Here is a 26,223-nt window from a genome sequence, read left to right as displayed (position 1 = left end):
CCCGCGAAAGGCAAAGCTCCCGAGTTCGAGTCTCGTTTCGGCTTACATTTTTAATCTGCCAGGAAGTTTCACATTAGCGCACACTCTGCTGTAGAGTGAAAATCTCATTCTCTAATGACCTATAAGATCGGAATAATTAATTAACATGGATAAATGTAATACATAACAGTATTAGTGATTGCCTTAGGTGACTAATGAAATTTAAGATTCATTTAAACTTTTATTTGAATTTGCATGCCTTGTGTAAAGATGCTGAAATCAGACTGGGATGGGGCAACAGAGGTGTGGTCATGTGGGCACCACCCTTGGAGCGGTTCTCGGAAGGGAGTGCAGGACAGCGCGGGAGTCAATGGCTTGCAGGCCACTGGTCAGTTTTTTGTATTTCCGCCCTTTTTAATGGCCCCAGACGCAACCCCTTTTACTACCCACATGAGGATTGAGAAGTAACACTGTTTTTAGCGCGGTCCGAGAAGGCACTATCGTGCACAAAATTTAGAAAGCTACTTTTTCTCCAGAAAGCGCTGTCTCGACTATGAAGTGGAAACCCCCAATTTTTGGGACGCTTTGAGGGTGAGAGACACCACTGGATGTTGACTTCACACGAACCATATGTTTAGACAACATAAAAACTGCCAGGATTAGCTAATATGAATAGTTAGATTTTAGACAGGATATCTCGATGGCATCCACGAGGACCCACGTCATTTGTCACAGACACAGCTGGGAAAAGAGTAAAATGCTTTTTTAAATATTAGCTAGACGGATAAGCATTGCTGGTTAACCACCCAAGGAGTAGCACGGGGTAAAGGGAGGAGAGTTTTCTAAAGAACTTTTTTCCTGTCCGCACACAGGAGATCCATAGTCCAACCAATCAGAATAAGATAGGGAGGCAGAACGTGGAAACATGAGTTTTCCTTTTTTAAGAGACACACTGTACAAATCTACTTCTTATTAAGTATTCGTCGGAGAGAACTTCTTCGCTTGAGCTCCCGTTGTCGGACATCACCTCTGTTGGGTTGCAACGCCACATGAGCAGGTATATCAAGGGGCTGAAAGAGATTTCGGCTACTTCAGTCTCCACTAGAGATGGGCAAACTCTTTCATCCTTGGAAACTAGATCACTGGTGATCGTTATTTTTTGGAACCGTTCATTTTTACTTATTCACCGTTCATTTGTGCGCGGTATATGGTTCTCAAGAAAACTTGCAAAGTAGTAGTGTAAATGATTGAAGGCTGGAGGACACCAAGAGGGGGCACTTTCCCCTCCCCCTCCCTGGAGTACAGAGTTTTTAATAATTACAGAATTCTAGCCGACCGGAGTGGCCGTGCGGTTCTAGGCACTACAGTCTGGAACCGAGCGACCGCTACGGTCGCAGGTTCGAATCCTGCCTCGGGCATGGATGTGTGTGATGTCCTTAGGTTAGTTAGGTTTAATTAGTCTTAAGTTCTCGGCGACTGATGACCTCAGCAGTTAAGTCGCATAGAGCTCAGAGCCATTTGAACCATCTTGAACAGAATTCTCACACACTTGTTGAAGTAATTTCCGTGATTCTGCAGAACCTTTCGCTTAGCCAACTGAAGCGTTCTGTGGCTGATCGCAAGGAAATAATACAGGGTGGCGCACGGAAAACAGGCCCCGAGTACAGACTGCTCGCCAATTACGCACGATTTGTTGCCCATTACGAGCAGATACAACAAACAGATAAACATATAAAAATTAGGCAGTAAAGAAATATCAAATAAGCTAATGCAAGCAACAACTGCGAAACAACAGATGACGATTACTGGGGGACAATGGGCAGTCTAGTACTCGGGGCCGATTTTTCGTGTGCCAACCTGCACCACTGAAATAATGTTGTAGAAGTTGTCATATTCTCTTTACAAAATATGACACCAGACACTCGATTACGGAGCGGAGGCTTCATTCGGTTGTAAGTCGGCTTGCCTTCCATACCAATGAACATGCCGTTTTACCTAGGATAAAAAAAAGACGGGAAGTAGATGCCCATCTGTGCCGCACCGACTTCCTACAGTGCCTTCTTCGAAATGTTGTGGAGTTGCGTATGAGGCGTTTCACCGCTGTCGTGGTCAGCAATAGCTAACGGTAGTGCTTCCTGGAACAATGTTTTATTTACTAGAATGCCGTGTGCATACCGCTATGCCTTAAAACTTGTTTTCTGCTTTATCACATTCGAGAAAGTTTAGTCATAGGCCCTTTATGACTGATTCATTTTGTTTATAATCAGTAGTATTCTCATTTCTGATCGTTTCATACTTCAGATTTTTACTTTCAGTATCAGTTTAACGTTACTAGTACTTGATAAAAATATATTTTCTAAATATTTTGCTGTTTTATTTCCTAACTCATTGGTAATTTTCTTGAATATATGTTAAATGCTATCGTAAAGTGATATAACGTTAGATTGTCAACTTGAGAAAAATGCACGTCCAGAATCATATTAATAACACAGAAAGGTTTACTTCAAAGAAGATAACCGTAAATCATGCCGGTCGTATAAGTATCAAAGTAGTCTTCCCATAACAAACACGAACATTGAGTTAATATCAATCATTTCTTGGAGAGTTCTGATGAGATGACACATCTCAAAAGTAATCAATTAAATTATATCAAATTGGCTATTTTAGAGTCTTGCCCCCTCCCTGTAAAAATTTAGGCGGACACTCAAGACTAGTAGTATTGTACCCTACAAACACTACCTTTTAGAGTATTCGATAAAAATTATAGAAATAGTTTTTTTTAAATTACAATTCATAAATCTCTTTCTTTCACGATACAGACTCATTTCCAAAAAAAAAAAAAAAAAAGCATTACAGGTAATGCAAAAATTGTAGTATTTGAATAAATATTTTACATTTTATACGCTCAAGTGGAATCAGACATTTTCGAAACACGCGCTATTAAATCAGATTGGTGACTCAAGCAAATGTAAATGAGATTAGAATGAACCTAAAGTAATCAGACTGCCCTGCTACTCCTCAAAAGGATTACCAACAGAATTTGAAATGTGGAAATGGTATACGGGATTATTAGGTAAACTCATTTCACTTCATTGTAAAATTTAATTTAACAGCTTCTAGAACTCATACGTACAAACTTAAACATTACCATTGATAAATATAATTTCTGATATTTTTAATGGCCCCAATCGACTTCTTTTTCAGTCAGTGTTTGTCCTACTTTCAAAAATGTCCTCTCTGAAGGTACTGAAGTCGTTGGTATGCACAGCCTGTTTAGGGTACAATGAATATAAATGTGGGTAAAGATGTGTCCCTTCTTCCCACCACAACAGAGGATCACCATCCGTCGGCAGCAACACCTCAGAAACGTATTTGTCCATTTCAGTTGGAGCCATAGCCTTACAAACATAAGTTTGTGTTCATTTTACCACTTCATTGTCAAAGGCTTTCCAGAAATTAAAATTTGTTAATGTTGGGAAGCATGATGATGATGGAAGTCCCTTTGAAGAAGAAGCTACTGAAGTAGGTTCATTAGCTTTTTCTTGTGCTAATAGTTGATGAACTTAGCTCACGATTCCATCGTATGACTGCACATAATTCCTGCTTGCTGCTATGAACCCGTTTTTTTTTTCAGCCTTTATCATCATCTCAGATAATGCGACTGTTACGGGTCGCAGTCAGAATTTTTTTAAACGTAGAAATGAAGTTTAAAAGCATCTAGGTTAAAACCTCCGTTTTAGCCAACGACATTGTTTGCTCAACGCTCACGTATTTAGTTACTTCATAAAAGATTTGAAGTAACGTAATTGAATGTTCTATGGTATCCCACTCCTCTGGCGTCAGTTTGTTCATCGTTTTCGAGAACAGCTAAAGTGCAAATTATGGGCAATTTGTTTCCAAAACACCTACTAGCATGTCGAAAAGCGAGTTTCATCGCGTGGGGACTTCTTGTTTTAGTTTTAGTATTGGCAGATTCATTTGCTCTTGCGTATCCTTTAGTTTATTCATTACAAGTGAAATTTTTTTGAAATACTGAACTAGAAATTTAATCTTTTCGACCACACTTTCAATTGGTTTTATACCCTACTTGACAATTAAATTTATAGTGTGGGCTTAACAGGGTACGTGAGCCTGTTTACAAATTTTGACCGCTGCAACCATGTTAGCTGCACTGTCGGTTACAACTGCTACTATTTTGTTGTTTATTCCCCTGTTGGTCGCTTCTCTTTGTAGAAAATTGACTATGTTTTCTGCAGTGGGCCGGGGCGAAAATTCCAGGCAGCCCAATACATTCGAATGTAGTCTCGTGTTATCATCCATGTAGCGTGCAGTAATCGCTGTAAAACTTTGATTGTTCCAGGAAGTCGACCCTTCAGTTGTAAGAGTGACTGCAGTCGCCGAATTCACTTTTCCTTGTAAATTTTTTCTCAGTTGATTGGATAGTTGTGGCAGCAAGCTGGTCGAAAGGGTTTTCCTACTTGTAAGCTGGTAATTGTGGCAGAGCAGGAAAATAAACTTCCTAAATTCTTTGTCTTCCACAATGATGAAGGGATGGAATTCCTTACAAATAATTTTAAGTAACTGTAAGTCCACTTCTTTGCTTTTATAAATTGGGGGGGGGGTTTAATAATTCTGACAAATTATGTCAAAGATGATTGTCCGACTCCTATTGAAACGGTTTCAAAGGCGACAAATTCAGACGTCCTGCTAACCAAATTGTTCGACGATAGCAAGCAACATCGCTGACAGATTCGCTCACAGAGGCGGAAGAGGTAGAGGCTGAGTGAATCACAAGCAAGACGCAATTTACATTGTAGCACTTGTTTCTGCAGATGTTGCCGATGGAGACCTAGATCGAAAATCCGTTCTCTCCAGTGGCTCTGTGGGGTGTTTCTTTTGTAAGATGCCTCTTTAAATCACCCAAGGAACCTCCAGCAATAATGATGATAGCTTTGCAATAATTGCATTCTCCTCTATCCACCTGTTTTTATTGTAATGCCACAATGCAGACGTTGAAAATCTTGGCATACGTAATATAACTTTAATTTCATTACTTATTCACCTTGAAAAGTTACCTTGAAAAGTTTTAAAGTGGATCTCTGTACTCGTTGTACAAACAATAACAAATAAATACAGATGCGTAAAACTACACGTGATTAAAATATTTGGAAATTGAATAGCAGGGAATTATGTTGAATAAGTCAAAGATAAAAGATTAGAAATATCATTATGGTTGCTCTCATGACAATTTTAAAAGTTATAATTTATTTTCTTGGGCCAGCATCCCTCACTGTCCTTTCCTCAACTGTATTCCATTCCACGTAGAAACGATCTGTGTAATTCGAGCGTAGTGAGATAAGGGGAAGGGAGGCCTCTCGACCATAAAAAATTGTGAATCTTGAAAAAATATGAAGTCTGCCCGAGTGTTACTTCTGCATAACTCCATGATAAATTCATTGATTGCCTAATGTAGACAGATATTTTACATAGACTTTCTTAGATGAATGCGTTTCTCGTATGGCAATATTCGTGAGACGGGCCAGTGACTACGAGCAGATAAAGATGTTACTCGGTGGCGACAGGGTCTGGTAAAGACTAACAGATAGGCCGGCAGGCTTAATGCGAACGGAATTACGGATTTACGGAACCAAAACCTGTTTACGACCCTGCACGACCACCCCAGAACACAGTCGCCTTTCTCTTTTGAGAGAAGATCGTAGCAAGTGCAACGTTTTTCTTTTCTGTTCCTTTACGTAAATTAATTCACATTCGCAAGGGAATTACTCACATTAAATAACTGGTCAGTAAAGAGCCGTATATCAAACCAACATTAACAGTTTTCTTTTACAATTTGCTAGTGTTTACATCTCGTTATTTACGCATCAAAGAGCTATACTAACTGCGAGGGAAATAAATATTTATTTGTATAAATCATGACTTCCGACACAGGAGCAGAGAAATGGCATACTAAAATCAGACGCTTTGTATTAGCAACAGCGGAAGTACACAAAGATGCTGGAATATCGTCTTAACTTTGTAAGTGAAAAGAAAGAAGTTGGGGGAAGGGTTCGTGAATGGAATCAGTCTTCACTTATTTGAGAGAGAGATCTTCTGAGCGAGCACGTGCAGTGAGGCAGCAATTAACACACGAGAGTGAAACGAATATGAAATTTTACAATTACGTTTTACTGTACTTCAAATATAAACTTTATACAGATGTATATCGAAATGAAATGAAAGTGAAATCTATTACTGGTTCAGTGGTGATAATTGTGTTCAACGTAATATGGAAAAGGTGTCAATGCACTCCTCTACGTTTTTCTTTAATAAGTGGAAAACCATGGCCTCTAGCGAAAATGCATCCCGGTATAATATTTAACTACACCACATTTCCTACAAAAAAACGTCCAATTCATTTTTTCTAGCATTAATAATTTCCGTGTAGAGAGCTGGAAAAGAGTACATGAAAATCTCACCCGACGCGCACTCTTGTAAGCCTGTTTGTGGCTGTTTCACAACTAAATAGACCACAATTGTCTTGTATAAAATTCTTCGTCTCGACATCGTCTACACAACAGTGCTACGTTGAAAACAATAATCGTTTACACCCTATATATACTATACGTTGTCCCTTAGTTCCTAGGCGAAGTAGAGACATCATGGAAGAATAAATTGTTTTAAAATAAAATGTGGTTTTCTCGTCATATTTGCCTCCCACGCTTAGTAAAAAAAATAGGTTTTATGTTGCATTATTAAAGTTAATGCAACAATAGTAATAATTAAGTTCACAGTTATAAAGTTTTTGGCTTGAGTCCTCCTTCTCAACAAATATTTTTGAGATAATAAGTAAATAAGACTTTACGACAATCTACGTCTTTTGAAATGGAAAGGCACCCTCTTTTCCTACCGAGCCAAAAAGACCCACAATGAACTTTTATTTCAAAGAAACCAAACTAGCAGATAACGCAAATTGGACACAACCAAACTTTAAAAAAATTAGTCTCCTTAAATGTAATGTTTTATGTATGAAAGATACACGAAAATCGAATTAGATGAATTTTATTACACTACAAATTAAGCAAATTATTAAAACGTAGTTGTTAAATCAAGTCGGTGAAACCAAAATGTATGTGAATAACAAAAAAACTTGCTTTGTTATAAGTATGTCTTCCGCTGTTTATCGAAAAGATGAAGTCAGCTGATATGCCCTTTTGTTACCTGAAAAGATGTACCTATTCCATACAACTTAATTTTTACGTGTGTTGCGTAACTCTAAAATACTTTTTAATTATCGGTCGGGGACGCTGAACAACCAGAACCAGAGTTCAGAACCAGTTTGAAACACATGCAGAATGAACGAGCGCAGTGAACAAAACGAACAACTGGATACTGAACTAACTAGGAGCAGTTCACAGTGGAACTGCGACAGGTGGTCATGCGAAGAACGACGAGTGCGGCCGAGGGAGAACGAGACAGAGACGAGAACGCGGCCGGGGCTGGAACGAGAACGGCCGACGTGCTGTTGAGGGAACGAGATCGACCGTTTCTCGTTCCCGGTAACTATAAGTAGACCGCCGCGACCGAAGTGAGCTATGAAAGACCGTTCCTTGGAATTCGTTCCTCGCTCCTTTCGTTCATCTTGGTGAACCGTTCCTTTGGACTCGTTAGTTCGCGAACTACCCATCTCTAGTCTCCACCTGGGATTTACTATGGTGCGATCGAACCCCAACAGTGAGATGATGCACAGGTGCATTATAGTCATTTTATAGAATTCCTTAGCTTCAAACTCCACTTTTAAGACGTGCATTCACATTCAGTGAGCTCAGAACACAGGTTCAACAGATTTCCTTCTTTGGTACTGCCTTTTCCATCAAGTGTTAATATTCGTGGTGAAACTTCAGCTGTGAATTATTTTACACAATTCGCTACCAGTTTCGATCATTGACCATTATTTGGCGCCTGAATATCCCCACCCTCAAGCACACATAAACTTACTGCTAACATCAAGACAATCATGGCACCACTTCGCGGATGTAATTGTTGCATTTATTCGGTTATTAGAACCTTTCTCAGGCTGTGTCATCAGATGTGTAGAGGTTTTAGTAGAGTAACACTAACATTGATTGTCAAATATTTTCTTTAAGTTTCTCGCCGCTACAGACTACTCTTTGCACTTCCTACTGAGACGGGTGTTGTTGCGGCTATACTGATCACCAAATCGTAGTGCCTGTTCTGAGAGACGGCTCTCCGGCCGATATGAAATACTCATCATCCGTTTTTTTGAAAACTGCCAAGTGAAAAAAAAAATAGATTTTTGCACATCTCACAGTCTGATACCTTCAATAGATAAAGAATAGAATTTCGTTTCGTTATCTCTCACACTTACTGCGCTGACAAAATTAAATAAAATATTGTACGAAGCTTTCGCAGAAGTAAAAATGCATTGCGTACACTTTGTTTATAGTTGTCTCTACCTCCTACAATGCGGTAAATGCAATGTGGATAAGATATGAAAATGTTATTTAAAGTTAGCGCAGAAGAATATCTGATTTTATCCTAGCATTATACGGTTTTATATGCGAAGGACGGTCGCACGCGACTCGCCCGTTCACGTCCTTGCCCTTGGCGAATTAAGTGCTGATAATAATGGTCATACCTTATAAAAGATTCAATTTTTTTCTGCAAATGATAGCAAGCGGTCATGCACATTTGTTGCATGATAAATATTCGAATCTTTTCAGTAACAGAGATATGGATGTAGATCATCCGCAGCAGTAAGAGACTGCGCCCCAGGACGCGGTCAGACGTCCATAAATACTATTTGAAAATCGAAGCTGGAAACGTATACGCGTGCGTAACACCTCAAGGTCAGAAAACAGGACGTGTATCCACGCCCATATTAGTGAAAGGGTTACCAGAATAAACTGAATCCATTGCGATTTTTGTTATAGTTCGTAGTTATTTCATTCCTAATTTACGTATGTCAGATAGAGCGCCCAATTTCCACCCCTCCAACACGACCCTAAGCTAGCAGAATTCACCAAGTTAAGATCATGACCATAGCTTCGTCAGTTAACCCAGCGTCTACTGGAGACAGAACATCGGTCACAGACATACAGATTATACTGCATGGTAGAGGGCTGTGGTAGTTTCGCTCTCCCGTTACGAAACGCCCCATCCCGGCGCGTGGCGGTCATCAGATACTTCTCAAATTGCCGTAATTAAGTGCAGACCCGCTCTCGGCGAGAATTGCGTTTTACGAGGTCTGTGACTCGGGCCGCTCCGCTCTCCCGCCGCTTATATCCCAGGCTAATTGGGAGGCTCAGCCAACTTTATATTCGCCGACGATCCCGGAGCCCGCCCCTCCCTGGCATTAACTAAGATATTTTTATTGAACCAGTTAACATGGCCTCATTAAGCAAGCCACATTACCACCAGCTCGTACTCGGCATCCGTTATCTCTTAATTAAATGAAACAAAATTCTCGAATTCTCCAGAACTGGTGAACAGAACGTCTCTCTCAGCAGAGGTGTGAGCCGATACATTAATTCCTAGAGGTTTCTTTGGTGTGGGGTGGCAAGTTCTCTGACTTCTTTGTTGTAACCCTCCTCCTATGTCAATTTCTTCGTCTGAGAATGATATATACATACATCGTCCTCAATTTTTGTAATGGTCTCAAGTCCAAGACTGCTTTCTTGCAGTTCTCCGCGCTAATCTATCCTCTACAGCGCTGTACATCTCGTGATTGCTACTGCAATCTACATCTAAGCTGGTGTCAAAATTTAAAGCAACAAACCGCTATTTCCGTGCCCAGTGTCTAATTCACGCTATAATAATACAAAGTCTGTCAACAGTTGTCCGTATGATCGTGTTTTGCACGGAAGATGGCATTCCGGCTAACGGACAGTCACGCCAACGATGACGTCATGGCACCTATCAAACGGGTAGTTTTTCCTGATAGACCCACATCCACAATCACTGTATACACAGTCACAGACGATGCAGTGTGACACAGAGAAGTCGCCTAACAGGCTCTCTGCAGGGAACGGCCATTAGAAGATTGGAAGTAGGACAGTCGCAAATTCATATGCCCCTATGGCTCAATGTGAATCGTTGTGTTGTTTCTCGATTGTGGCGACAGTTTGTAGGGACCGAAACTGTATCTCGAAGACGAGGACAGGGTGGACCGCGTGTGACATCAGAAATAGAGGACCGTTATTTGGCCGTAAGCGCACGATGGCACCGCCTTAGCACTGCACGACAACTGCCTATCAGCGTCTACTGGACGTGTTGCCTCGCGGCAAACGTCGGACAGAAGGCTTCGGCAGAGTAGCCTTTAGTGTCGGCTATCTGCTGTATGTGTGACTTTGACATGTCTTCACAAAAGGGAACGTCTGGAGTGGAGTCATCAACATGCCACCTGGACGGTCGAACATTGGGCCAATGTTCTTTTCACAGAAGAGTACCGATATGGTCTGTAGAGTGATTCTCGTCGGATTCTCGTCTGGAGGGAGCCTGGAACACGATTTTGGGACCCAAACATTGTGGAAAGAGACCTATATCGACGAGGATCCCTAACGTTGTGCCCGGGGATTATTTTTACCACATAAACACCTCTTCCTGAAATTGTACGGGTGAATCAGCGAAGTTTAAGGGCTGACAGGCATCGAGACGTCAGTTCGGCTGTTGCAGGATGAGGTGGGCCCAGACTTCGCACTGATGGAAGATAATGCTCGAACTCATAGAGGACGGGTAGTTGATGTTTCCTTGGAAACGGAAGCTATTGCAGGCAAAGCGTGACCCGCTCACTCTCCCGATTTGAATCCCATAGAGCACGTCTGGGATGCTCTAGGGAGGGGGTTTGCATCACGTCAGCATTCATCAACCACTCTCCTAAACTTGCCAGCAGCTCTGCAGGAAGAATGGGCATTATTGTCTCAAAACGAGACTGATGACATTATTCACAACATTCCCCGTCGTTGTCACTCCTACCAGAAGTGGTCACACCACATTGCATTGTATTGTATATTAACCGGATGCCTAGAAACAACTGAGAGTCTCCGTCGCCGCCACAGCCGTAGTGGTCCACAACCCCACGACGACTACCGCAGTCCACTTCACCCCTCCGCCGCCCTACACCGAACCACTATTTCAGTACTAAAAATCATCCACAGACTGGCCGGCTCACCGGATCTCGACACAAGTCCACCGGACGGATTCGAGTCGGGGACCAGGCTGTGGGGTGGCGGTTAAGTTTGTAAAAATAATTTGCTGTATAAATGCTTGCATGTTGAATCAGTTTCTGGCTTTTAGAATGTTGTTAATGCTGTCTTTCGCCGTTCTCAACACTGGCTCTCTATTTACTTTTTGGCACCCAGAAAGTGATTTAATAAAACATGGAACCAGTAATTAGAGATCGTAGTGCCCACTTTATCTGAGAATGTTATTATAGCTGCAGCTTGTAGCTCTGAGGAATTAGGAGATTGTCCGGGATTTCTAATCAAAAACGGTTTTCCAAAATAGTTGAGTATATTCTGAAATTCACTGATAAAAACCACAAATATCCCTACAACCTAACTAACAGATCAGATCAGAGTCTAATGCGCTGATGCAACTATAAATGTCCGAATTAAATGTTAAAAAGAATGCTCGCCATAATTTGATGAAAATATTTCATCAAACGCCACCCTAAATATTTGGTAGAATGTCTATCCCGTGACGGCACGTGAAAATACGACAATACGCAAACTGAAACTAGATAATGAAAATCATTCCAGAATTAACACTTCACATGAAATGTTTTCATGGTTCCGTGTATCTCTAGTAACTTAATACGGCACCCGAGGCTGTTTGTAGCAGTGACACTGATGCGACGCGGCTCCCGACACAGATGGCGTGTCATTCAGCGTCTGGAGAGAACTGGGGCCTTCCTTCCTCCCGCAGTGTTCTTATATACAAAGCCGCGGTGCGGACGGCTAAGGGAACGCCTGATCAAATCGGCTGTCCCGACTAGCCGCTGGGCTAGTAACGCATCACTTCAAGTTACATAATAATTTATAGCTTCTTTTGCTGATGGCCGAAGAAGCTCTTAATTTAAACGTGCATTCAGCACGCAGGTAAGTATTGATAATAAAATTTTGACGTGCCTAAGTTAAATATTTTGGGCGAGAGAATTAATTAAATTACACTGCACGCAGTAGACGAGCTCTGAACTGGCCCTTTTGAGATCCGCTATCGCTATAATTTTATAGGTATTCAAAAGAAACTTTACACATCTTCATAGTCATAGCGGACCTCCAACCTATTTGAATCTAAACATCCTTATTTATTTACTAGCCTACTTAATCTATCTTGCTTCCTTCAGTTTTGAGACGAAAACCACAAAATCATGAATTTCCACTAAAATCTTAATTTGTGAAATCCAAAGTACTGTTTTTATCAAATCATTATGAAAGATGAATCTAAATATAAATTTTGAAGCCTCTAGCTCTTTTCTGTCGCGCCAATGATTTTTTTAGAAAAACGTCCAAATTTCGAAAATGACTTAAGTTATCGAACTGATATTCAACACACATTAATTTAGTATTATTCCTGACATGCTAGAAAATTTTTAGTTCATTTGCTTGATTTTTAAGGTATTGCGCAACATTTATGACGTCAGAGCTAGTTACAGCAGACTGGTTGGCACACAATGGAAACTGATGTGAATTCACTACAGTGTGAGTAGGCTGCTTCCCTACAAGGCGCTCCTTCCCAATCCGGAAAGCCGTGCGTTAGACCGCACGGCTAACTGGATAGGCGGTCACACCCCACACTGAGCACGTTAATCAGTTTTCGGAGTTTGTGTGGAAATCCGTTAAGCTGAAAAGAACGAGTAACATCCTTGTCTACCGTTATGCATGTTGCAGTAATTTACGTTCTGTATTCATTACAACCATCTCTTTATACTGATTTGAGGCAAAATAAACCCCACTCAGCAAAATGTCCATCAGTTGCTTTAATTTTGGACACCAGTGTATTTCAACTTGTTAACTGTACTCACGTCGTAGTCTAATTCGAGGTTCTTACCCAGTCCACCAACTGACAACAATATGATGCCTCGGGATGTGTTCTATCGATGTACCGTTTAGTTTAGTTGCGCCAAAACATACCTTTACGCATTTCATTTCAGTATCGCTTCTGCAATCGCTCACTACTGGGTCTACTTTAAGAGGATACAGTGTTGTTTAAGCAGTGGCATTACCTATTTTGCTACTGTTACCAGGTTAGCGTAGCCGTATTTTAATTCTGTCAACCCACGACGGAAACTGTCCAGTTCAGTAACTGCAGCATTTTACATGTTGAATGACAACACAATTTTTTGTTGTTCACTGGTCACTCTCATTCTGTATTAGGGCATTTCCTGTTCTTACATTGTTGTATACACTTATTTGTTTTATCTTTCTAATGTCGATGCAAATTGTGGAATCTGTTGTTTTATTGGAGAGATCTATAGCAATTTCAACACAGTTCGCTTTTAATTTGTTGGCAATATACAACAGTAACCACCCGGTTCAGTTATTCTTTTATTATTTCTCTTTTATTTTCACTGAAAACACGTTGTTTGTAGTAATTATTACTACTCTGCATTAAGATCATCTTGTATGACCACATATGCCACTTCGGTTAATTTATATCTAATTATTTCATAAGCAATTTTATAATTACTGACCCACTGTTTTATCTTCTTAATGACGACACAGCTCTGTGCACTTACTGGTGTCTGTTTCTCTTCTGTTGCAAATAATTGCAGCAAGTTTAACACAGTTCGTTTGTAAATTTATTAGGAACATACGACGAAAACCACCAGTTCGTTAATTTTTAGATCTTTACATACTCAGTGACAATGTGACTTTTCTAAATACCTTATGAATGATGTTAATTCTATTACCTTTTGTGTTATACATTACATGAATACTGTACATCTGTATTTTATATGGTTCACGTTCTGCAGTTCCTGTCAAATGACGACGGAGATTTTTATAAGCGTTGTCATCTACTGTTTCTGTTATTTGGTTAACCTACTTCTTCATCTACATAATTACTCTGCAATGCACAATTAAGTGTATTGCAGAGTGTTCATCGAATCCTTTTAAAGTTATTTTGCTACCGCTACACTCTCTAACAATGCTCGGGAAAACACGAGCACTGAAATCTTCCTGTGCCACCTCTCTCTAATCTTATTTTATTATAAGGATCCCTATGCGGGTGAGCACCAACGGAATATTTCCGCACTCGAAGAAGATAGTTAGGGATTGACATTTCACAAGAATATCGCACCGCAACGAAAAATGCCATTGTTTTAATGATTGCCAACCCAATTCACGAATCATGTCCCTCCCACTCTCTCCGCGATTTCGTGATAATGCAAAATTTGACACCCTTCCTTGAAGTGTTTCGATGTCCTCCATCAGTCCCCTCCGATGCGGATCCCACACCGCTCAGCAATATTCTAGAACAACATGGTATAAGTAGTCTCTTTAGTAAACCTGTTGCACTTTCTACGTGATCTGCCAATAAATTGTGGTCTTTGATTTGCTTTACCCAGAACATTATCTACGTGATCGTCCCAAATTAAGTTATTTGTAACTGTAATCCATAAGTATTTAACTGAATTTACAGCATTTAGATTTGTACGATATATCGCGTAACAGAAATTTAGTTGATTTCTTTTAATACCTGTGTGGATGACATTACCCTTTTCATTATTAAGAGTCAATTGCCACATTTAGCTCCTTATAGATGACTTATCTGAATCACGTTGCAATTGGTTGTGATCGTCGGATGCTTTTACAACACGGTAAATGACTGCTTCATCTGCAAACGATCTAAGAGGGTTGCTCAGAACGTCTCCTACGTCATCTAGATCAGGAACAGCAGAGAACTTGTAACATTTTCTTGGGCGAATATAACGTATTTCTTCTGTTTTACTCAGTGACCTTCCATCAGTTAGTATGGACTGTAATCTTCCTGACAGTAAATCACAAATCCAGTCACATAATTGAGGTGACACTCCATAGGCACGATATTCTATTAGAAGACGCTTGTGAGGAACTGTGTCCAAAACCCTCTGGAAATCTGAAAAATATGAAATCAATTTGGTAAGCTCTGACCATAGGACTAATTACTTCATGAGAATAAAGAACTAATTATGTTTCCAAAGAACGATTTTTTTTCTGAATCCTTGCTGGCTATTCGTCCACATATTAGTTTCTTTGAGATAATTCATAATGTTCGAACACTGTATAATTTCCAAAATCCTACCGCAAATCGGTGTTAGTGGTTTGGGTCTGTAATGCAGCTGATTACTCCTGCTTTCCTTCTTGAGTATTGTTGTGACTTGTGCACCTTTCCTGTCTTTAGGTACGGATCTTTCGAAGAGCGAACATTTTATATCAGTGCTATTGTTTCAACATCGTTCGAAGGGAATCTGTCTGGTGTACAAGCTGGACCAGAGGCATTCCCTTTATTACGAGGTTTAAACTGATGCGACAAAAGTAATGGGACAACGATAAGCACGCATTCAGATGGCAGTAGTACCGCGCACACAGGGTGTAAAAGGGCAGAGCACTGGTATTCAGATGAATCATTTGAAAAGGCTGCACGATAGGATTTAACAGGCTTGGAACGCGGAATGGTAAATGGAACGAGACGCATGGGGCATTGCATATCGGAAATCGTTAGGGAATTCCATATTCCGAGATCCACAGTGTCAAAAGTGTGCTGAGAACAAAAAATTTCAAGCATTGCCTTTCACCATGGGCAACGCAGTGGCCAAATTCCTTGATTCCACGATCGAGAACAGAAGAATTTGTGCAGAGTTGTCAGTACTAACAGACAAGGAACACTGCGTGAAATGTGGGGCACATAAAAAGCAGACATTTTCCGTCATTTTACGAAAATATCCACAATACGGCGACACCTTTTAAAATCGTATTCTGATGTTCAGAATACCATCTTAAAATATTTCACTGTGGTGTGGATCCTTTCGTGAAGTGACGCAGAATGGCTAGGTTTTACCTATAGTTAAGAGAGATTCGAAAATATCATGAAATACAGATGTTACAAATGTGCTTGATAAAGACCCTTAGCCGAAATTAACTAATCTCACAGTCAAATAAAAATCGCATTGCAGCCTACTGTGAGCCATGTTTACGTTTATTAAGATTTATTATGAAGCTGTTGGAACTGCATTTTGTTGATTTTAGTCACTAAGGTACCATAGCTTTGGCCTAAATTTCTTGTTTTGCAGACAAACACACCGGTCGTAGCACATGAATATATAATATTACAGTCGATGTTGTTTTCATTAATCATACATATTAGATTCAATCGTCTGTAGTGCTCAAAATGATCAAGAAGACTTTCCTGTAGCAACATATTTCAAAAGCTTCTAATCTTGCCTGAACCGCTTATCACCGACCTTCCACTTCGGTATACAGTTGCACTCCGTACAAATACCTACAGAAAAGACTTCTTAACACTTGAATCAATATTAGATAACAAATTCCTCTTTATCAAAAACGCATTGTTTGTTGTTGTTACTCTTCGCTTTATATCCTCTCTAATTTTTCCCCAATAATTACTTTTCTCCTACAATAGCAAATCTCCTCTACTACTATTAGAGTTTCATTTCCTAATCTAATTCTCTCAATCTCGTCTGCTCTAACTGAAGTAAAGTCCATTACATTTGTTTTACTTTAGGTAATGTGAATTTTATAATCCCTTTTCCTGACTTTACAAAGTCCAATCATCTGCTTGAAAGACTCCCCTAATGTGTGAAATCTCTTACTGAACGGTAAACTAGTCTCGGATGTATTTGTTAAAACTAAATACTGGCAACGCTCTGGCACTGTGGCCAGTACATACTCAGGGGTGTGCTCTCTGCTGTCTTGTATGCCCACCGACAAGATGATAAACAATTACGTGATATGAGCAGCCCAACAAAATGACTATATACGAATATCTGTAGCGCTACGTAAACGACTACAGGACCTGATTGTCAATAGCGTTAGCCATATAGGCTCAAATGGAAAGTAAGGTCGTAGCAATGAAGATAATAGCTATGAGGTGAGAGATGAGTCTGTCTTTATTTATAAGTTCCTATGGAGCTCATGATCATTATTATTCCCTTACGGGATTCCGTTAAAAATGATTTGATCAAGGAAATGGGGAACGTTTACTCACTATAATAGTGCGTGTTTGTACTCTTAATTTAAAACTTCATACGATCCTCTCACTGTTTCATAAACATAGATTAGTTGGCAAGTGGGTTCATTTACAAGGTACCTCAACACATTTATTCAGGAATAGAAGGTACAGAGTACGTGACAGACGTCATATTCAGATGCACACACGTGATGCGCTCAAGGGATGCATACAACAATTAATCTACTGAGATCAGAATAAAAATGGAACGAATGCTTGGATCGAGAGTACATCTTGAAGCTACATGGAGGTTTGAATCAGTTTCCCCCGCGAATTTGCTGTTGCAAGAAATATAGAATCTCTCCACAAGTAACATTCTTCATCTTGACGCTACAAATTCCAGTATGAATCTCGGGCCGGTCACTTCTCAGAACAAATAATGTTACACGAGGTACATTCAGTCATGCGAATTAATCTGAAAAATCCCGAGTAATCACTATTCACGAATACTACACATTGTCACGTTCAGCCCTTATTTGAACTAATTGAAATAATGAGTCAAGCTAATTTTATAGAAAATTTTATTCGAGATCTAAGAGCCTCGTAAGCCAGACACATCTATTAGTTACCAGCCTCGGCTAGACAGGTAGCCAAACTCTAATTTGCCTCTACCCCAGGTGGCTGGTGGCGGAAGGAAGAGACTGTTTGCGAACACCTGCATCTTACACTACTGCCACTGAGCTACGCCTCTGGTCCTACTCCAAGCGGTTGAAAAGCTATGATGACACTACACCCGAAAGATGCTTAGTATCGTGCTTGAGAACATTATGTGGCCTCTCAGTTACACAGGCCAACGCACACATAGTTAGGAAAGGTGACAGGGATGAACTGCACCAAGGAAAAAGTAAATATATGTTCACAAACATGTTCTTCCTTACCAAAGACCGGACAAATACAGTTGGCATAAAGAAAACAAAAAAGAAAATATGGGAGTAACAAGTTTTTAACAACAAGCTGTGACGCAAGAGGCATGTGCTTTTAATGAAAACTGGACACTGTGTCCCCTTTCATCATCTCCTGCCTCAGGGAAATAAAAGTTCAGAGGTCGCCCTGTTAGTAGTTGGGCTACCTGGACTTTTCCTTTGCATCATACATTATGTGAGAATGTGGTCCAAAATACCTACTATGAAACAAATTTCACGAAACATCATTAAAAAATCATCAATCCAAAAGCATATATACATAAACAACTTAATATCAAAATCATAAAGAGAAAATGGGGTTGTGATTAATTTCACAAAAACAACAATATACCAACAATAAGTGGTGTAAATGCTTACTGTCAGTATTGTGTTCATGAACATACAATTCATACACTGTACCTAACATCTACAAACAATATAAAAAGAGTACATAAAGTAATAATAGAAATACTAAATGGGTCATAAAGGAAATATCAAAGTATACATACCTAATTAAAACGTCAGATATTGCAAGAGGAAAAATATACTCTGTGTCTCACAAAACTGAGAAGGAAGTAGTTGATCATATTAAAAACAGTACTAATATACATATGAACCAAGAGATACAGGTACACATGAACACATTAGCATTTACTAAATATGACTGTTTCGTATTCAGTATTGAAAATGAGCACCATTCGATGCTATTGTACTTACATATAAAGCAAAACGTAAAGCAATGGTTTATATTCAGTACCAGTACATAGGTATCGACAGAAACTACACACAGGCTTATAGTAATTATTAAATATATTTCAGCCATAGTGCATACAAGGCATAGGGCACGCCCTTATAACGACAGTGCAAATTTATAATAATCCCAATAATCCTAAGTACTCACGAAAATGCATCAAAAGAGGTGAAGAATTAGGAATACATATACGATGGTTTGGTTGACAACGTCTATAGTAAGTAAAAGTATGTAGGGAACTCTAATCAAGTGATACATGATCGATGAGTGTTATACAGTCAAACATGATCAACCAAAAAGTGGCCAGGTCTCATAGCCATTGAAGCATTACATTACTGAAGCGCCACTGAAAAGATTTACAAATATTACAAATAGGCAGACAATTCCTGGTATAAGACATTCATATCCCTGAGATTCAAAGAGCACTTAGAAGAAAGACATCATAGCAGTAGTACCTGCTTGTTGACATTAACAAAACAAGTGTACATTTATTGTGTGCCTCACATCACGTCACTCACTGATCATTCTACTCAGAGAACATTTTCATTTCTTAAGAAACTGCTCCTATCTCTTAAAAACGTTGCTATTCACATGACATTACAAGTAAATTCTCAGTATATAGCAAAATGAATGGGGAGACAATGGCACACAAGGTGGCTTGGTTCGAGGGAACAACCCTTCACATGATATGTGTGCTCAGACTCTGAATCGAATCTCCCGTCGCTTAACACGCAATGAGTGACTTCTCTTATTCCTGTAGCTATCGGGGTCGAGGTTCAATACATGGCAGTAGATCATCATAGTGTGTATTAGTGAATACAATGTGGGTGGGTAGCAGCATCTGTGTGCATGTGTGATTCACTTGCCTTTCACATCTGACATGTGGGTGTCACAGTACCCATTTGGACCACCCTCTTTTCTTACGGTGTGTCTTATCACATTCATGTGACTGTGGCTTGTTGTGTGGCAGAAACATGTGTATGTGTGCTGGATTCCTGCACTTTTGTCGTCTGGTACGTGAGTGTGACAGTAAGCAGTTGCAACAGCTGATAATCCTCTCTCTTCTAACGTGAAATGTCGTTTGTAGATGCACACACCATGTTGCATCGTGGCACCATGTACATGTGTGCAGGATACACGCCTTTCAGACATCTGGTAGCTGAGCGTGGTGGTAGTCACTTGCAGCAGCAGACAACCCTCTCTTCTTCTGGTGTAGAATGCCCCATATTAAGTGGCAGTACAGGTAGGAGACACACGTCTCTGACATCTGGTAGACGAACATGGCGGCGTATGTGAGCCATGCCCCCTGTGGTACTTAGCAACTGCCCACCTACGGCACCACTACTGGCATCATCTCCCCTTTAAAGTAACAGGATTCTCCTGTCACATAGGGCCACCTGCTAACCTGTTCATGGCCAGCGCTCCTTCCGACATCTAGCATTTCGTGGGGAAAGAATATTTTTCTTAAGTTACAGCCAATTTTAAGCTTGATATGGTGCTATATATGTTAATGACATAAACTAAATCACTTGAAAATGACATAGGACGACACTCGGGTCGTAATTAAATAAGCAACAATAAAGTCAAAAAGCGGTGTGTTCATTTAGAAATTATTGTATGACTGAATGATCTGTGGCCAGATTACCTCACTAATCTGCCACATCATTAACTCGTCTTTGAAGTTGGCCCCGGCCTTCATGTGCGTTCGTACTATTTTCCAGAACAAAACTTAGAGCCATTAATACTTAACATCGCTTACCGACTGAATATTCTCCTAAGTATCTCACTGACAAGGCGGTATATATAAATGACTGGTTTGAGTTGTTGCTAGTGTTATGCCTTTTAAATGTTAAGAAAAATGAAGGTGGGCTATACAAGTAACAAGCCAGAATAACTGTTACCAGCAAACCTTCGAATTATGGGAAATTTATAAAAAATAAGAAGTTAGACAAGTGGCAGGCCTGAATGGCTGAAAGAAATAAGAAGAACTGAAATTAACTACTCAAATGACAAGCCATAATGGCTATTGGCAGTATACGTTTTACATTGTACGATAAATTAAGGTGAACTATAGTGACGCGCGTATCAGGTGAACTAAACCAAACAGAAATCAGCAGTTCATCTTCACTAAACAGTTCCATCTATAAGGTTTCAGTTTGAAATGCGAGGCACTCCGCTGGTGCATATGTACCAAAGGGTACTTGATTGTGAAGGATTTAGTGCTGAGAGACTTACGCTTTCTTGGCAGTCGGTGAGCCTTTAGTAGGATCTTTCGCCCTGTAAACCACTGCTTCTTTGAGATCGCATTCTTTCGGTCACGTATTCTCTTCTCTTCTTCCTTCTTAATATTCTCAACTGCAAGTGTACCATTTCTAGCCTTCTTCTATGGTGGGTATTCCACCAATTCTCGGATTCCGCATGGAGGGGACAGGTGCTCCAGAATACTTACTGACCGCAGCCTCAGCGACACCGTCTTCCAACTTGTAGTGCATCCCTCGCTCTGCCTTATCTCTGCGTATCTACGGTTTGGCACACAGCCTTAAGAAAACTGTTTCGTGCTGCTTAACACGCAATTTATACAAAAAGTCCTTGATCATTCCTGGACCTTCTCAGAAGATGTTGTTATTCGAATTTAGCGTTGGTTTGCAACTGCTCTCTCTCCCGCCCTGTCATACGTAGGTTGGAACTTATATAGTGGCAACACTGCTGTGGAGACACAATGCAAAGAAATGTACTATTGTCGCTGACTGCACACGTTGTTGACGTATCTACCTTACCTCCTAGCAAGTGGACTCGCCCGTCCCACGTCACCAGCGTGCGCACATTCGAGGGAAACACAGTCACTTGTGAGCGAGTGGTATAGTGTAACGGTGTCACTATGTTTCCAAAAACAGGAACAACGGAGTTGGATCAAGATTGAATGTGCCACAGGTCGTACAGCACGACAGTGTCATCAAGATCTTCAAGAGGCGTACGGGGAATCGGCATTGCCGTACAGAACAGTGGCACGTTGGGTGAAAGCCTTCAACGAAGGTCGACAAACTGTGGCAGACAGGCCTCGGGCAGGCCGTCATAGCGTCTCAGGAAAAGAAGTGCATACCGTTGCCGAGTTAGTGGGCAGTGTTCGAAGACATACGATTCGTGAGCTCGCCCACGAAACCAGATTACCGTATACGACTGTGCCTCGCATTCTGAAGGAACGCCTGGGCATGCAAAAAACGGCATCACGATGTGTTCTGCATGACTTGACGCAAATACAGAAATGGATGCGTTACGACGCTGCTCAGACGCACTTGGAACGCTCATGAGCGCGAAGGAGAGGTTTTCTTACGCCGTATCGTAATACTGTATCAGACATGGACTACATCGTACCAGCCAAAACTGAAACGGCAACCCAACGAATGGCGTCACTATGGGTCGCCGCCAGAGTCGATGTGCGTCAGAGCCGCAGTATGGGTGAAAGTTATGGTGATTCTCGTGTACGACTATGATGGTGTTATCCTGACGCATTACGTTCCTCCACGACAGACCGTCAATGCACAGTATTGCTGTTTGTTTTCGGAGAATCACCTACGACCAGGTTTGCGAAAGACGCACCCACACTTTCTGCGCAACCCACCCATCATTTTGCACGACAATGCGCGGGCGCATACAGCGCAAGCTGTGGCTGCTCTGTTCGGTCGATGGAACTGGGAGGTACTGTACCACCCACCATACTCCCCGGACTTCAGTTCTTGTGAATTTGATTTGATTCCGAGGATGAAGGAACCGCTTTGTGGCATTCGCTTCAGAACTGTTCCAGAGATTCGACAGGAATTAGACCGCTCCATTCGCACCATCAACAGAACAGGCTCAGATAACGGTTTACTGGCAACGGACTCTAAACAACGCAGGTGACTACTTTGAAGGACAGTAACAGATGCAAACATGTACCTCTTTCGTATCAGTTGTGAATAAGTAGTTGCCACTATTTAAGTTCCAGCCCATACATTACCTCCTACATTTGACATGTTTTGACCCTTATGTTATCATGTTATGATTCAGTTTCCTCTCTTCTGGCATACAGTCATTAATTGTTGACATTGAACCTACTTCTGTTCCTCAGTGTGAACTGCTGCTCCCGTGCCTTCACGCTCTGGCTTCCTTCTATCCAGACTATCTTAAAGCGTAATTGCTTTTTCAAGTGAATTAAACCTCAGTAGAGCTCTAAGAAGTCCAAGCTGCCTTCCTGTGTAACAATAACAAAACTGGAATTTAATATATTCGATGTTGTTGTTGTGGTCTTCAGTCCTGAGACTGATTTGATGCAGCTCTCCATGCTACTCTATCCTGTGCAAGCTTTTTCGTCTCCCAGTACCTACTGCAACCTACATCCTTCTGAATCTGCTTAGTGTATTCATCTCTTGGTCTCCCTCTACGATTTTTACCTTCCACGCTGCCCTCCAATACTATATTGGTGATCCCTTGATGCCTCAGAACATGTCCTACCAACCGATCCCTTCTTCTGGTCAAGTTGTGCCACAAACTTCTCTTCTCCCCAATCCTATTCAATACTTCCTCATTAGTTGTGTGATCTACCCATCTAATCTTCAGCATTCTTCTGTAGCACCACATTTCGAAAGCTTCTATTCTCTTCTTGTCCAAACTATTTATCGTCCATGTTTCACTTCCATACATGGCTACTCTCCATACAAATACTTTCAGAAATGACTTCCTGACACTTAAATCAATACTCGATGTTAACAAATTTCTCTTCTTCAGAAACGCTTTCCTTGCCATTGCCAGTCTACATTTTACATCCTCTCTACTTCGACCATCATCAGTTATTTTGCTCCCCAAATAGCAAAACTCCTTTACTACTTTAAGTTTCTCATTTCCTAATCTAATTCCCTTAGCATCACCCGACTTAATTCGACTACATTCCATTATCCTCGTTTTGCTTTTGTTGATGTTCATCTTATACCCTCCTTTCAAGACACTGTCCATTCCATTCAACTGCTCTTCCAAGTCCTTTGCTGTCTCTGACAGAATTACAATGTCATCGGTGAACCTCAAAGTTTTTATTTCTTCTCCATGAATTTTAATACCTACTCCAAATTTTTCTATTGTTTCCTTTACTGCTGGCTCTATATACAGATTGAACAACATCTGGGAGAGGCTACAACCCTTTCTTACTCCCTTCCCAACCACTGCTTCCCTTTCATGTCCCTCGACTCTTATAACTGCCATCTGGTTTCTGTACAAATTGTAAATAGCCTTTCGCTCCCTGTATTTTACCCCTGCCACCTTTAGAATTTGAAAGAGAGTATTCCAGTCAACATTGTCAAAAGCTTTCGCTAAGTCTACAAATGCTAGAAACGTAGGTTTGCCTTTCCTTAATCTTTCTTCTAAGATTAGTCATAAGGTGAGTATTGCCTCACGTGTTCCAGTGTTTCTACGGAATCCAAACTGATCTTCCCCGATGTCGGCTTCTACTAGTTTTTCCATTCGTCTGTAAAGAATTCGTGTTAGTATTTTGCAGCTGTGACTTATTAAACTGATAGTTCGGTAATTTTCACATCTGTCAACACTTGCTTTCTTTGGGATTGGAATTATTATATTCTTCTTGAAGTCTGAGGGTATTTCGCCGGTTTCATACATCTTGCTCACCAGATGGTAGAGTTTTGTCAGGACTGGCTCTCCCAAGACCGCCAGTAGTTCCAGTGGAATGTTGTCTACTCCGGGGGCCTTGTTTCGACTCAGGTCTTTCAGTGCTCTGTCAAACTCTTCACGCAGTATCATATCTCCCATTTCATCTTCATCTACATCCTCTTCCAATTCCATAATATTGTCCTCAAGTACATCGCTCTTGTATAGACCCTCTATATACTCCTTCCACCTTTCTGCTTTCCCTTCTTTGCTGAGAACTGTGTTTCCATCTGAGCTCTTGATATTCATACAAGTCGTTCTCTTATCTACAAAGGTCTCTCTAATTTTCCTGTAGGCAGTATCTATCTTACCCCTAGTGAGATATACCTCTACATCCTTACATTTGTCCTCTAGCCATCCCTGCTTAGCCATTTTGCACTTCCTGTCGATCTCATTTTTGAGACGTTTGTATTCCTTTGTGCCTGCTTCATTTACTGCATTTTTATATTTTCTCCTTTCATCAATTAGATTCAATATTTCTTCTGTTACCCAAGGATTTCTACTAGCCCTCGTCTTTTTACCTACTTGATCCTCTGATGCCTACACTACTTCATCCCTCAAAGCTACCCATTCTTTTTCTACTGTATTTATTTCCCCCATTCCTGTCAGGTGTTCCCTTATGCTCTCCCTGAAACTCTGTACAACCTCTGGTTCTTTCAGTTTATCCAGGTCCCATCTCCTTAAATTCCCACCTTTTTGCAGTTTCTTCAGTTTTAATCTACAGGTCATAACCAATAGATTGTGGTCAGAGTCCACATCTGCCCCTGGAAATGTCTTACAATTTAAAACCTGGTTCCTAAATCTCTGTCTTACTATTATATAATCTATCTGATACCTTTTAGTATCTCCAGGGTTCTTCCATGTATACAACCTTCTTTCATGATTCTTAAACCAAGTGTTAGCTATGATTATGTTGTGCTCTGTGCAAAATTCTACCAGGTGGCTTCCTCTTTCATTTCTTAGCCCCAATCCATATTCACCTACTATGTTTCCTTCTCTCCCTTTTCCTACACTCGAATTCCAGTCACCCATGACTATTAAATTTTCGTCTCCCTTCACAATCTGAATAATTTCTTTTATTTCATCAAACATTTCTTCAATTTCTTCGTCATCTGCAGAGCTAGTTGGCATATAAACTTGTACTACTGTAGGAGGTGTGGGCTTCGTATCTATCTTGGCCACAATAATGCGTTCACTATGCTGTTTGTAGTAGCTTACCCGCATTCCTATTTTCCTAATCATTATTAAACCTACTCCTGCATTACCCCTATTTGATTTTGTGTTTATAACCTTGTAGTCACCTGACCAGAAGTCTTGTTCCTCCTGCCACCGAACTTCACTAATTCCCACTATATCTAACTTCAACCTATCAATTTCCCTTTTTAAATGTTACAACCTACCTGCCCGATTAAGGGATCTCACATTCCACGCTCCGATCCGTAGAACGCCAGTTTTCTTTCTCCTGATAACGACATCCTCTTGAGTAGTCCCCGCCCGGAGATCCGAATGGGGGACGATTTTACCTCCGGAATATTTTACCTAAGAGGACGCCGTCATCATTGAATCATACAGTAAAGCTGCATGCCCTCGGGAAAAATTACGGCTGTAGTTGCCCCTTGTTTTCAGCCGTTCGCAGTACCAGCACAGCAAGGCCGT

Source organism: Schistocerca americana, chromosome 7, assembly GCF_021461395.2.
Source record: "Schistocerca americana isolate TAMUIC-IGC-003095 chromosome 7, iqSchAmer2.1, whole genome shotgun sequence".
Lineage (NCBI taxonomy): Eukaryota > Metazoa > Arthropoda > Insecta > Orthoptera > Acrididae > Schistocerca > Schistocerca americana.
The sequence above is the reverse complement of the archived record's forward strand: the minus strand, read 5'-3'. Positions refer to the sequence as shown.